This window comes from Pristiophorus japonicus, unplaced genomic scaffold, assembly GCF_044704955.1.
Source record: "Pristiophorus japonicus isolate sPriJap1 unplaced genomic scaffold, sPriJap1.hap1 HAP1_SCAFFOLD_1007, whole genome shotgun sequence".
Taxonomy (NCBI): Eukaryota; Metazoa; Chordata; class Chondrichthyes; family Pristiophoridae; genus Pristiophorus; species Pristiophorus japonicus.
Genome location: NW_027250658.1, coordinates 74,922 through 90,081, shown reverse-complemented (window position 1 = coordinate 90,081; position 15,160 = coordinate 74,922).

The following is a 15,160-nucleotide window of genomic DNA, read 5'->3' as shown; positions in this document are numbered from 1 at the left end:
CCTCCCTCCCCTCCCTCTCTCTCTCTCCCCCTCCCCTCTCTCTCCCCCCGCTCCCTTTCTCCCCCCTCCTGCATTCCCCCCTCTCCCTCCACCCCCCTCTCCTCTACCCCCTCTCCCTCTGCTCCCCCGCTCCCCTCCTGCCCCTCTCTCCCCCTCCCCCTCTCCCCTCTCTCTATGCCCCCCTCTCTCCCCCTCCCTCCCCTCACTCTCTCCCCCTCTCCCCCTTTCCCCACTCTCTCCCCCCTCCCCCACATCACCGTCTCCAGGGGCGACAGGTTGGTCAAACCCAGTGCCAGAGCAGAGCGTCTGGTCTTTGATTCATTGCGGAAATGGGGTCAGGGGTCAGGTTGTGGATGGGTCGGGGGGTCGGGAGTCAGGTTGGGGATGGGTCGGGGGGTCGGGGGTCGGATTCTAGAAACCGATCTCGGAAATCTGCCTCAGTCACTGGGGGGGTTAACTAACTAGCGACACACTGGGGGGCATTAACTAACTAGCGACACACTGGGGAAGGGTTAACAAATAGTGACACACTTTGGGGCATTAACTAACTAGCGACACACTGTGGGGGGATTGGCTAACTAGTGACACACTGGGGGGGCATTAACTAACTAGTGACACACTGGGGCATGGATTGGCTAACTAGCGACATACTGGGGTGGCATTAACTAACTAGCGACACACTGGGGGAGGTTTAACAAACTAGTGACACACTGGGGGGATTAACTAACTAGCGATACACTGGGGGGATTAACTAACTAGCAACACACTGGGGAAGGGTTAACTAACTAGTGACACACTGAGTGGCATTAACTAACTAGCGACACACTGGGCGGGATTAACTAACTAGCAACACACTGGGGAAGGGTTAACTAACTAGCGACACTGCGGGGGATTAACTAACTAGCGAGACACTGGTGGGGGATTAACTAACTAGCGACACACTGGGGGGATTAACTAACTAGCAGCACACTGGGGAAGGGTTAACTAACTAGCGACACACCGGCGAAGGGATAACTAACCAGTGACACACTGAGGGGCATTAACTAACTAGGACACACTGGGGGGGATTAACTAACTAGCAACACACTGGGGAAGGGTTAACTAACTAGCGACACACTGCGGGGGGATTAACAAACTAGCGACACACGGGGGGAATTAACTAACTAGCTACACACTGGGGAAGGGTTAACTAACAAGCGACACACTGCAGGGGGATTAACTAACTAGTGATGCACTGGGGGATTAACTAACTAGCAACACACTGGGGAAGGGTTAACTAACTAGCGACACACTGCAGGGGGATTAACAAACTAGCGACACACTGGGGGGGAATTAACTAAATAGCTACACACTGGGGAAGGGTTAACTAACAAGCGACACACTGCAGGGGGATTAACTAACTAGTGATGCACTGGGGGATTAACTAACTAGCGACACACTGGGGGATTAACTAACTAGCGACACGCCGACGAAGGGTTAACTAACTAGCGGCACACTGGCGAAGGGTTAACTATCTAGTGACACATTGAGGGGCATTAACTAACTAGTGACACACTGGGAGGGGGATTAACTAACTAGCAACACACTGGGGAAGGGTTAGCTAACTAGCGACACACTGCAGGGGATTAACTAACTAGTGACACACTGGGGGGATTAACTAACTAGCGACACATTGGGGGGGGGTGGGTTAACTAACTAGCAACGCGCTGGGGAAGGGTTAGGTAACTAGCGACACACTGGAGGAGGGTTAACTAACGAGTGACACACTGGGGAAGGGTTAACTAACTAGCAACACACTGGGGGAGGGTTAACTAACTAGCGACACACTGGGGGAGGGTTAACTAACTAGTGACACACTGGGCGAGGGTTAACTAACTAGCGACACACTGGGGGAGGGTTAACAAACGAGCGACACACTGGGGAAGGGTTAACTAACTAGCAACATACTGGGGAAGGGTTAACTAACTAGTGACACACTGGAAGAGGGTTAACGAACTAGCGACACACTGGGGGAGGGTTAACTAACTAGTGACACACTGGGGAAGGGTTAACTAACTAGTGTCACACTGGGGAAGGTTAACTCACTAGTGACACAATTGAGCACTGTTCTCTGGAACCTCAATAGTCAATGTGTTCCACGTAAAGTCCAGCAGAGGAGCGTGTTCGTTAAAAGTTGCGTCTCGGCAACAAATTGCTGACATTTCTATAGCATTTTTAACGTAGTGAAACTTCCCACGGCGTTTCACAGGAGGGTTATAAGACAAGAATGTTCTTTTGACCCCGAGACGCACAAGGAGAAATTAGCGCAGGTGACCAAAAGCTGGGTCAAAGAGGGAGGTTTTAAGGAGCGTCTTGAAGGAGGAGAGAGAGTTATAGAGGTTTAGGGAGGGAGTTCCAGAGCTTGGGGCCCAGGCAACAGAAGGCACGGCCACCGATGGTGGAGAGATTATAATCAGGGATGGTCAGGAGGGCAGAATTAGAGGAGTGCAGACATCTCGAGGGTTGTGGGGCTGGAGGGGGTTACAGAGATAGGGAGGGGTGTAGGGGCTGGAGGTTACAGAGATAGGGAGGGGTGTAGGGGCTGGAGGTTACAGAGATAGGGAGGGGTGTAGGGGCTGGAGGAGGTTACAGATTTAGGGAGGGGTGTAGGAGCTGGAGGAGATTACAGAGATAGGGAGGGGTGTGGGGCTGGAGGGGGTTACAGAGATAGGGAGGGGTGTAGGGGCTGGAGGAGGTTACAGAGATAGGGAGGGGTGTAGGATCTGGAGGGAGTTACAGAGATAGGGAGGGGTGTAGGGTCTGGGGGGGGGGGGTTTACAGAGATAGGGAGGGGTGTGTGTGATATATTCATAAAGTACAACACACACAGCCCCTAACATGACAGGCAGCTCTCTCAGAAGCCTCCGGAAATCTGCCTGGTTCTGTTTATTATTAACCCTGCACTTGCAGTACACAATACGTCCACATCCACAGTGTGGCGCTACAAACATTACCAGCTTACAGACATTATACTTCTCCCTCCTTAATGAAGAAGTTATTATAACAAACATCCTACATAACTTTCATGTTGATACATGATATAAACTTATTTTTTTGCATATTTACAAATTTAACTTTACCACTTGTTTTCTGTTTCGAAGAGGATACCTTCGCTCTCGAACAGAACCTTCCAAACATGGTGTCTGATTTCACACTCATTCGAGGCTCATCCTGAGGAACGTTTTCCTCCACGGAATTCCTTGATTTTCATTTGCACTCACTCTAACTTCAGGCTCTTTGTTTCCCTGACTCGGACTCAGACTTTCATTCTGGTTCTCTCCTGGATTTGTTTCCAGTACATTGGATTTAGGATTTGCTACTGGTGTATCAAAACTGTCTGACGAGTCAGAAATAATTGAATCATTCCCGCTTTGTTAAAGTCTCTTTCAGCGTTGTGCCCTTTGGCTCGTGGGCACAAGCAGATTTACAAGAGTGTCATATAATGCCGGAGCTGCCTCTGATAAGAAAATCGCTTTCTTACGTTCCAACACAGTCTGGTTCTGGACTGCATTGTCTGGAACTTCGATTATGTTATTTGCAGTGAAATACATTTCTAGCCGATCCACATACGCTTTAAAAGGTTCCCGGTCGTATCTATATTCCCCCAAATGTCCCAATACACCTGCCATTTTAATCTCTAGCTGTTCACGCCGTGTGCTGTATTTTACCTTGGATTTTGTACCTTTTTTTCAAAGACAGAAACTTCCAAAGTGTCTCCGTCGGCTGGCTGAATCCTTCACCAACAAAATTTCAGCTTTAAATCATCAGAAAAATTCCAACCTCGTCGCCAAATGTGATATATTCACAGAGCACAGCACACACAGCTCCGAACATGGCAGGCAGCTCTCTCAGAAGTCTCCGGAAATCTGCCTGGTTCTGTTTAATGATTAACCCTGCACTTGCAGTACACAATAGGTCCACATCCACAGTGTGGAGCGACAAACATTACAAGTCTACAGACATTACAGTGTGGGGGCTGGAGGAGGTTACAGAGATAGGGAGGGGTGTAGGGGATGGAGGAGGTTCCAGAGATAGAGAGGGGTGTAGGGGCTGGAGGAGGTTACAGAGATAGGGAGGGGTGTAGGGGATGGAGGAGGTTACAGAGATAGGGAGGGGTGTAGGGGATGGAGGAGGTTCCAGAGATAGGGAGGGGTGTAGGGGATGGAGGAGGTTCCAGAGATAGGGAGGGGTGTAGGGGCTGGAGGAGGTTACAGAGATAGGGAGGGGTGTAGGGGCTGGAGGAGGTTACAGAGATAGGGAGGGGTGTAGGGGCTGGAGGACGTTACAGAGATAGGGAGGGGTGTAGGGGATGGAGGAGGTTCCAGAGATAGGGAGGGGTGTAGGGGATGAAGGAGGTTCCAGAGATAGGGAGGGGTGTAGGGGCTGGAGGGGATTACAGAGATAGGGAGGGTGTAGGGGGTATGAGGAGGTTACAGAGATAGGGAGGGGTGTAGAGGCTGGAGGTTACAGAGATAGGGAGGAGTGTAGGGTCTGGAGGTTACAGAGATCAGGAGGGGTGTAGAGGCTGGTGGAGGTTACAGAGATCGGGAGGGGTGTAGGGGCTGGAGGTTACAGAGATAGGGAGGGGTGTAGGGACTGGAGGAGGTTACAGAGATAGGGAGGGGTGTAGGGGCTGGAGGTTACAGAGATAGGGAGGGGTGTAGGGGCTGGAGGTTACAGAGATAGGGAGGGGTGTAGGAGCTGGAGGTTACAGAGATAGGGAGGGGTGTAGGAGCTGGAGGAGATTACAGAGATAGGGAGGGGTGTGGGGCTGGAGGGGGTTACAGAGATAGGGAGGGGTGTAGGGGCTGGAGGTTACAGAGATAGGGAGGGGTGTAGGAGCTGGAGGAGATTACAGAGATAGGGAGGGGTGTGGGGCTGGAGGGGGTTACAGAGATAGGGAGGGGTGTAGGGGCTGGAGGAGGTTACAGAGATAGGGAGGGGTGTAGGGTCTGGAGGGAGTTACAGAGATAGGGAGGGGTGTAGGGTCTGGGGGGGCGGGGGTTACAGAGATAGGGAGGGGTGTGTGTGATATATTCATAGAGTACAACACACACAGCTCCTAACATGGCAGGCAGCTCTCTCAGAAGCCTCCGGAAATCTGCCTGGTTCTGTTTATTATTAACCCTGCACTTGCAGTACACAATACGTCCACATCCACAGTGTGGCGCTACAAACATTACCAGCTTACAGACATTACACTTCTCCCTCCTTAATGAAGAAGTTATTATAACAAACATCCTACATAACTTTCATGTTGATACATGATATAAACTTATTTTTTTGCATATTTACAAATTTAACTTTACCACTTGTTTTCTGTTTCGAAGAGGATACCTTCGCTCTCGAACAGAACCTTCCAAACATGGTGTCTGATTTCACACTCATTCGAGGCTCATCCTGAGGAACGTTTTCCTCCACGGAATTCCTTGATTTTCATTTGCACTCACTCTAACTTCAGGCTCTTTGTTTCCCTGACTCGGACTCAGACTTTCATTCTGGTTCTCTCCTGGATTTGTTTCCAGTACATTGGATTTAGGATTTGCTACTGGTGTATCAAAACTGTCTGACGAGTCAGAAATAATTGAATCATTCCCGCTTTGTTAAAGTCTCTTTCAGCGTTGTGCCCTTTGGCTTGTGGGCACAAGCAGATTTACAAGAGTGTCATATAATGCCGGAGCTGCCTCTGATAAGAAAATCGCTTTCTTACGTTCCAACACAGTCTGGTTCTGGACTGCATTGTCTGGAACTTCGATTATGTTATTTGCAGTGAAATACATTTCTAGCCGATCCACATACGCTTTAAAAGGTTCCCGGTCGTGTCTATATTCCCCCAAATGTCCCAATACACCTGCCATTTTAATCTCTAGCTGTTCACGCCGTGTGCTGTATTTTACCTTGGATTTTGTACCTTTTTTTCAAAGACAGAAACTTCCAAAGTGTCTCCGTCGGCTGGCTGAATCCTTCACCAACAAAATTTCAGCTTTAAATCATCAGAAAAATTCCAACCTCGTCGCCAAATGTGATATATTCACAGAGCACAGCACACACAGCTCCTAACATGGCAGGCAGCTCTCTCAGAAGTCTCCGGAAATCTGCCTGGTTCTGTTTAATGATTAACCCTGCACTTGCAGTACACAATAGGTCCACATCCACAGTGTGGAGCGACAAACATTACAAGTCTACAGACATTACAGTGTGGGGGCTGGAGGAGGTTACAGAGATAGGGAGGGGTGTAGGGGATGGAGGAGGTTCCAGAGATAGAGAGGGGTGTAGGGGCTGGAGGAGGTTACAGAGATAGGGAGGGGTGTAGGGGATGGAGGAGGTTACAGAGATAGGGAGGGGTGTAGGGGATGGAGGAGGTTCCAGAGATAGGGAGGGGTGTAGGGGATGGAGGAGGTTCCAGAGATAGGGAGGGGTGTAGGGGCTGGAGGAGGTTCCAGAGATAGGGAGGGGTGTAGGGGCTGGAGGAGGTTACAGAGATAGGGAGGGGTGTAGGGGCTGGAGGACGTTACAGAGATAGGGAGGGGTGTAGGGGATGGAGGAGGTTCCAGAGATAGGGAGGGGTGTAGGGGATGGAGGAGGTTCCAGAGATAGGGAGGGGTGTAGGGGCTGGAGGGGATTACAGAGATAGGGAGGGTGTAGGGGGTATGAGGAGGTTACAGAGATAGGGAGGGGTGTAGAGGCTGGAGGTTACAGAGATAGGGAGGAGTGTAGGGTCTGGAGGTTACAGAGATCGGGAGGGGTGTAGAGGCTGGTGGAGGTTACAGAGATCGGGAGGGGTGTAGGGGCTGGAGGTTACAGAGATCGGGAGGGGTGTAGGGACTGGAGGAGGTTACAGAGATAGGAAGGGGTGTAGGGGCTGGAGGTTACAGAGATAGGGAGGGGTGTAGGGGCTGGAGGAGGTTACAGAGATAGGGAGGGGTGTAGGGGCTGGAGGAGGTTACAGAGATAGGGAGGGGTGTAGGGGCTGGAGGTGGTTACAGTGATAGGGAGGGGTGTAGGGGCTGGAGGAGGTTACCGAGATCGGGAGGAGTGTAGGGGATGGAGGGGGTTATAGAGATAGGGAGGGGTGTAGGGGTTGGAGGTTACAGAGATAGGGAGGGGTGTAGGGGCTGGAGGAGGTTACAGAGATCGGGAGGAGTGTAGGGGCTAGAGGGGGTTATAGAGATAGTGAGGGGTGTAGGGGCCGGAGGAGGTTACAGAGATAGGGAGGGGTGTAGGGGCTGGAGGTTACAGAGATAGGGAGGGGTGTGGGGGCTGGAGGAGGTTACAGAGATAGGGAGTGGGATAGGGACAGGAGGAGGTTAGAGAGATAGGGAGGGTTGTAGGGGCTGGAGGAGGTTACAGAGAAAGGGAGGGATGTAGGGGCTGGAGTGGGTTACAGAGATAGGGAGGGGTGTAGGGGATGGAGGGGGTTACAGAGATAGGGAGGGGTGTAGGGGCTGGAGTGGGTTACAGAGATAGGGAGGGGTGTAGGGACTGGAGGAGGTTACAGAGATAGGGAGGGGTGTAGGGGCTGGAGGAGGTTACAGAGATAGGGAGGGGTGTAGGGGATGGAGCAGGTTACAGAGATAGGGAGGGGTGTAGGGGCTGGAGGAGGTTACAGAGATAGGGAGGGGTGTAGGGGCTGGAAGAGGTTACAGAGATAGGGAGGGGTGTAGGGGCTGGTGGAAGTTACAGAGATAGTCAAGGGTGTAGGGGTGGCTGGAGGAGGTTACAGAGATAGGGAGGGGTCTAGGGGCTGGAGGAGGTTTTAGAGATAGGGAGGGGTGCAGGGGCTAGAGGTTACAGAGATCGGGAGGGGTGTAGGGGCTGGAGGAGTTTACAGAGATAGGTATGGGTGTAGGGACTGGAGGAGGTTACAGAGATAGGGAGGGGTGTAGGGGCTGGAGGAGGTTACAGAGATAGGGAGGGGTGTAGGGGGCTGGAGGGAGTTACAGAGATTGGGAGGGGTGTAGGGGCTGGAGGAGGTTACAGAGATAGGGAGGGGTGTAGGGGCTGGAGGAGGTTACAGAGATAGGGAGGGGTGTAGGGGCTGGAGGAGGTTACAGAGATAGGGAGGGGTGTAGGGGGCTGGAGGGAGTTACAGAGATTGGGAGGGGTGTAGAGGCTGGAGGAGGTTACAGGGATAGGGAGGGGTGGAGGGGCTGGAGGAGGTTACAGAGATAGGGAGGGGTGTAGGGGCTGGAGGGAGTTACAGAGATAAGGAGGGGTGTAGGGGCTGGAGGAGGTTACAGAGATAGGGAGGGGTGTAGGGGCTGGAGGAGGTTACAGAGATAGGGAGGGGTGTAGGGGCTGGAGGAGGTTACAGAGATAGGGAGGGGTGTAGGTGCTGGAGGAGGTTACAGAGATAGGGAGGGGTGTAGGGGCTGGAGGAGGTTACAGAGATAGGGAGGGGGTGTAGGGGCTAGAGGAGGTTACAGAGATAGGGAGGGGTGTAGGGGCTGGAGGAGGTTACAGAGATAGGGAGGGGTGTAGGGGCTGGAGGAGGTTACAGAGATAGGGAGGGGTGTAGGGGGCTGGAGGGAGTGACATAGATTGGGAGGGGTGTAGGGGCTGGAGGACGTTACAGAGATAGGGAGGGGTGTAGGGGCTGGAGGAGGTTACAGAGATAGGGAGGGGTGTAGGGGCTGGAGGGAGTTACACAGATAGGGAGGGGTGTAGGGGCTGGAGGACGTTACAGAGATAGGGAGGGGTGTAAGGGCTGGAGGAGGTTACAGAGATAGGGAGGAGTGTAAGGGCTGGAAGAGGTTACAGAGATAGGGAGAGGTGTAGGGGCTGAAGGAGGTTACAGAGATAGGGAGGGGTGCAGGGGCTGGAGGAGGTTACAGAGATAGGGAGGGGTGTAGGGGTTGAAGGGGGTTACAGAGATAGGGAGCGGTGTGGGGGCTGGAGGTTACAGAGATAGGGAGGGGTGTAGGGGCTGGAGGAGGTTACAGAGATAGGGAGGGGTGAAGGGGCTGGAGCAGGTTACAGAGATATGGAGGGGTGTACGGGGCTGGAGGAGGTTACAGAGATAGGGAGGGGTGTAAGGGCTGGAGGGAGTTACAGAGATAGGGAGGGGTGTAGGGGCTGGAGGAGGTAACAGAGATAGGGAGGGGTGTACGGGGCTGGAGGGAGTTACAGAGATAGGGAGGGGTGTAGGGGCTGGAGGAGGTTACAGAGATAGGGAGGGTTGTAGGGGCTGGAGGAGGTTACAGAGATAGGGAGGGGTGTAGGTGCTGGAGGAGGTTACAGAGATAGGGAGGGGTGTAGGTGCTGGAGGAGGTTACAGAGATAGGGAGGGGGTGTAGGGGCTGGAGGAGGTTACAGAGATAGGGAGGGGTGTAGGGGCTGGAGGAGGTTACAGCGATAGGGAGGGGTGCAGGGGCTGGAGGAGGTTACAGAGATAGGGAGGGGTGTAGGGGGCTGGAGGGAGTTACAGAGATTGGGAGGGGTGTAGGGGCTGGAGGAGGTTACAGAGATAGGGAGGGGTGTAGGGGCTGGAGGAGGTTACAGAGATAGGGAGGGGTGTAGGGGCTGGAGGGAGTTACAGAGATTGGGAGGGGTGTAGGGGCTGTAGGAGGTTACAGAGATAGGGAGGGGGTGTAGGGGCTGGAGGAGGTTACAGAGATAGGGAGGGGTGTAGGGGCTGGAGGAGGTTACAGAGAAAGGGAGGGGTGTAGGGGTTGGAGGAGGTTACAGAGATAGGGAGGGGTGTAGGGGGCTGGAGGGAGTTACAGAGATAGGGAGGGGTCTAGGGGCTGGAGGAGGTTACAGAGATAGGGAGGGGTGTAGGGGGCTGGAGAGAGTTACAGAGATAGGGAGGGGTGTAGGGCCTGGAGGAGGTTACAGAGATAGGGAGGGGTGTAGGGGCTGGAGGAGGTTACAGAGATAGGGAGGGGTGTAGGGGCTGGAGGAGGTTACAGAGATAGGAAGGGATGTAGGGGCTGGAGAAGGTTACACAGATAGGGAGGGGTGTAGGGGCTGGAGGAGGCTACAGATATAGGGAGGGGTGTAGGGGCTGGAGGAGGCTACAGATATAGGGAGGGGTGTAGGGGCTGGAGGAGGTTACAGAGATAGGGAGGGGTCTAGGGGCTGGAGAAGGTTATAGAGATAGGGAGGGGTGTAGGGGCTGGAGGTTACAGGGAGAGGTGTAGGGGCTGAAGAAGGTTACAGAGATAGGGAGGGGTGAAGGGGCTGGAGGAGGTTACAGAGATAGGGAGGGGTGTGGGGGCTGGAGGTTACAGAGATAGGGAGCGGTGTCGGGGCTGGAGGAGGTTACAGAGATAGGGAGGGGTGTGGGGGCTGGAGGTTACAGAGATAGGGAGGGGTGCAGGGGCTGGAGTGGGTTACAGAGATAGGGAGGGGTGTAGGGGCTGGAGCAGGTTACAGAGATAGGGAGGGCTGTAAGGGCTGGAAGAGGTTACAGAGATAGGGAGGGGTGTAGGGGCTGGAAGAGGTTACAGAGATAGGGAGGGGTGTAGGGGCTGGAGCAGGTTACAGAGATAGGGAGGGCTGTAAGGGCTGGAAGAGGTTACAGAGATAGGGAGGGGTGTAGTGGCTGGAGGCTACAGAGAGAGAGAGGGGTGTAGGGGTTGGAGGTTACAGAGATAGGGAGAGGTGTAGGGGCTGAAGGAGGTTACAGAGATAGGGAGGGGTGCAGGGGCTGGAGTGGGTTACAGAGATAGGGAGGGGTGTAGGGGTTGAAGGGGGTTACAGAGATAGGGAGCGGTGTGGGGGCTGGAGGTTACAGAGATAGGGAGGGGTGTAGGGGCTGGAGCGGGTTACAGAGATAGGGAGGGCTGTAAGGGCTGGAAGAGGTTACAGAGATAGGGAGGGGTCTAAGGGCTGGAGAAGGTTATCGAGATAGGGAGGGGTGTAGTGGCTGGAGGCTACAGAGATAGAGAGGGGTGTAGGGGCTGGAGGTTACAGAGATAGGGAGGGGTGTAGGGGCTGGAGGAGGTTACAGAGATAGGGAGGGGTGAAGGGGCTGGAGGAGGTTACAGAGATAGGGAGGGGTGTAAGGGCTGGAAGAGGTTACAGAGATAGGGAGGGGTGTAGGGGCTGGAGCAGGTTACAGAGATAGGGAGGGGTGTGGGGGCTGGTTGAGGTTATCCTGATAGGGAGTGGTGTAGGGGCTGGAGTGGGTTGGAGAAATAGGGAGGGGTGTAGGGGCTGGAGGAGGTTACAGAGATAGGGAGGGGTGTTGGGGCTGGAGGAGGTTACAGAGATAGGGAGGGGTGTAAGGGCTGGAAGAGGTTACAGAGATAGGGAGGGATGTAGGGGCTGGACTGGGTTACAGTAATAGGGAGGGGTGTAGGAGCTGGAAGAGGTTACAGAGATAGGGAGGGGTGTAGGGGCTGGAGGAAGTTACAGAGATAGGGAGGGGGTGTAGGGGCTGGAGGAGGTTACAGAGATAGGGAGGGGTGTAGGTGCTGGAAGTTACAGAGATAGGGAGGGGTGTAGGGGCTGGAGGAGGTTACAGAGATATGGAGGGGTGTACGGGGCTGGAGTAGGTTACAGAGATAGGGAGGGGTGTAGGGGCTGGAGGGAGTTACAGAGATAGGGAGGGGTGTAGGGGCTGGAGGGGGTTACAGAGATAGGGAGGGGTGTAGGGGCTGGAGGAGGTTACAGAGATAGGGAGGGGTGTAAGGGCTGGAGGGAGTTACAGAGATAGGGAGGGGTGTAGGGGCTGGAGGAGGTAACAGAGATAGGGAGGGGTGTACGGGGCTGGAGGGAGTTACAGAGATAGGGAGGGGTGTAGGGGCTGGAGGAGGTTACAGAGATAGGGAGGGTTGTAGGGGCTGGAGGAGGTTACAGAGATAGGGAGGGGTGTAGGTGCTGGAGGAGGTTACAGAGATAGGGAGGGGTGTAGGTGCTGGAGGAGGTTACAGAGATAGGGAGGGGGTGTAGGGGCTGGAGGAGGTTACAGAGATAGGGAGGGGTGTAGTGGCTGGAGGAGGTTACAGAGATAGGGAGGGGTGTAGGGGCTGGAGGAGGTTACAGAGATAGGGAGGGGTGTAGGGGCTGGAGGGAGTTACAGAGATTGGGAGGGGTGTAAGGGCTGTAGGAGGTTACAGAGATAGGGAGGGGGTGTAGGGGCTGGAGGAGGTTACAGAGATAGGGAGGGGTGTAGGGGCTGGAGGAGGTTACAGAGAAAGGGAGGGGTGTAGGGGTTGGAGGAGGTTACAGAGATAGGGAGGGGTGTAGGGGCTGGAGGGAGTTACAGAGATAGGGAGGGGTCTAGGGGCTGGAGGAGGTTACAGAGATAGGGAGGGGTGTAGGGGGCTGGAGAGAGTTACAGAGATAGGGAGGGGTGTAGGGGCTGGAGGAGGTTACAGAGATAGGGAGGGGTGTAGGGGCTGGAGGAGGCTACAGATATAGGGAGGGGTGTAGGGGCTGGAGGTTACAGAGATAGGGAGGGGTGTAGGGGCTGGAGGAGGCTACAGATATAGGGAGGGGTGTAGGGGCTGGAGGAGGTTACAGAGATAGGGAGGGGTCTAGGGGCTGGAGAAGGTTATAGAGATAGGGAGGGGTGTAGGGGCTGGAGGCTACAGAGATAGAGAGGGGTGTAGCGGCTGGAGGTTACAGAGATAGGGAGGGGTGTAGCGGCTGGAGGTTACAGAGATAGGGAGGGTGTAGGGGCTGAAGAAGGTTACAGAGATAGGGAGGGGTGCAGGGGCTGGAGTGGGTTACAGAGATAGGGAGGGGTGAAGGGGCTGAAGGGGGTTACAGAGATAGGGAGCGGTGTCAGGGCTGGAGGAGGTTACAGAGATAGGGAGGGGTGTGGGGGCTGGAGGTTACAGAGATAGGGAGGGGTGCAGGGGCTGGAGTGGGTTACAGAGATAGGGAGGGGTGTAGGGGCTGGAGCAGGTTACAGAGATAGGGAGGGCTGTAAGGGCTGGAAGAGGTTACAGAGATAGGGAGGGGTCTAGGGGCTGGAGAAGGTTATAGAGATAGGGAGGGGTGTAGTGGCTGGAGGCTACAGAGAGAGAGAGGGGTGTAGGGGCTGGAGGTTACAGAGATAGGGAGGGGTGAAGGGGCTGGAGGAGGTTACAGTGATAGGGAGGGGTGTAGGGGCTGGAGGATGTTACAGAGATAGGGAGGGGTGTGGGTGCTGGTTGAGGTTATCCTGATAGGGAGTGGTGTAGGGGCTGGAGTGGGTTGGAGAAATAGGGAGGGGTGTAGGGGCTGGAGGAGGTTACAGAGATAGGGAGGGGTGTTGGGGCTGGAGGTGGTTACAGAGATAGGGAGGGGTATAAGGGTTGGAAGAGGTTACAGAGATAGGGAGGGGTGTAGGGGCTGGAGGAGGTTACAGAGATAGGGAGGGGGTGTAGTGGTTGGAGGAGGTTACAGAGATAGGGAGGGGTTTAGGGGCTGGAGGAGGTTACAGAGATAGGGAGGGGTGTAAGGGCTGGAGGGAGTTACAGAGATAGGGAGGGGTGTAGGGGCTGGAGAAGGTTACAGAGATAGGGAGGGGTGTACGGGGCTGGAGGGAGTTACAGAGATAGGGAGGGGTTTGGGGCTGGAGGAGGTTACAGAGATAGGGAGGGGTGTAGGTGCTGGAGGAGGTTACAGAGATAGGGAGGGGTTTGGGGCTGGAGGAGGTTACAGAGATAGGGAGGGGTGTAGGGGCTGGATGAGGTTACAGAGATAGGGAGGGGTGTAGGGGCTGGAGGAGGTTACAGAGATAGGGAGGGGTGTAGGGGCTGGAGGCGGTTACAGAGATAGGGAGGGGTGTAGGGGGCTGGAGGGAGTTACAGAGATAGGGAGGGATGTAGGGGCTGGAGGAGGTTACAGAGATAGGGAGGGGTGTAGGGGCTGGAGGAGATTACAGAGATAGGGAGGGGTGTAGGTGCTGGAGGAGGTTACAGAGATAGGGAGGGGTGTAGGGGCTGGAGGAGGTAACAGAGATAGGGAGGGGGTGTAGGGGCTGGAGAAGGTTACAGAGATAGGGAGGGGTGTAGGGGCTGGAGGAGGTTACAGAGATAGGGAGGGGTGTAGGGGCTGGAGGAGGTTACAGAGATAGGGAGGGGTGTAGGGGGCTGGAGGGAGTTGCAGAGATAGGGAGGGGTGTAGGGGCTGGAGGAGGTTACAGAGATAGGGAGGGGTGTAGGGGCTGGAGGAGGTTACAGAGATAGGGAGGGGTGTAGGGGGCTGGAGGGAGTTGCAGAGATTGGGAGGGGTGTAGGGGCTGGAGGAGGTTACAGAGATAGGGAGGGGTGTAGGGGACTGGAGGGGGTTACAGAGATAGGGAGGGGTGTAGGGGCTGGAGGAGGTTACAGAGATAGGGAGGGGAGAAGGGGCTGGAGGAGGTTACAGAGATAGGGAGGGGTGTAGGGGCTGGAGGGGGTTACAGAGATAGGGAGGGGTGTAGGGGCTGGAGGAGGTTACAGAGATAGGGAGGGGAGAAGGGGCTGGAGGAGGTTACAGAGATAGGGAGGGGTGGAAGGGCTGGAAGAGGTTACAGAGATAGGGAGGGGTGTAGGGGCTGGAGCAGGTTACAGACATAGGGAGGGGTGTAGGGGCTGGAGGTGGTTACAGAGATAGGGAGGGGTGTAGGGGCTGGAGGAGGTTACAGAGATAGGGAGGGGTGTAGGGGCTGGAGGAGGTTACAGAGATAGGGAGGGGTGTCGGGGCTGGAGGAGGTTACAGAGATAGGGAGGGGTGTAGGGGGCTGGAGGGAGTTACAGAGATTGGGAGGGGTGTTGGGGCTGGAGGAGGTTACAGAGATAGGGAGGGGTGCAGGGGCTGCAGGAGGTTACAGAGATAGGGAGGGGTGTAGGGGCTGGAGGGAGTTACAGAGATAGGGAGGGGTGTAGGGGCTGGAGGAGGTTACAGAGATAGGGAGGGGTGTAGGGGCTGGAGGAGGTTACAGAGATAGGGAGGGGTTTAAGGGCTGGAAGAGGTTACAGAGATAGGGAGGGGTCTAGGGGCTGGAGGGAGTTACAGAGATAGGGAGGGGTGTAGGGGCTGGAGCAGGTTACAGAGATAGGGAGGGGTGTAGGGGCTGGAGGGGGTTACAGAGATAGGGAGGGGTGAAGGGGCTGGAGGAGGTTACAAAGATAGGGAGGGGTGTAAGGGCTGGAAGAGGTTACAGAGATAGGGAGGGGTGTAGGGGTTGGAGGAGGTTACA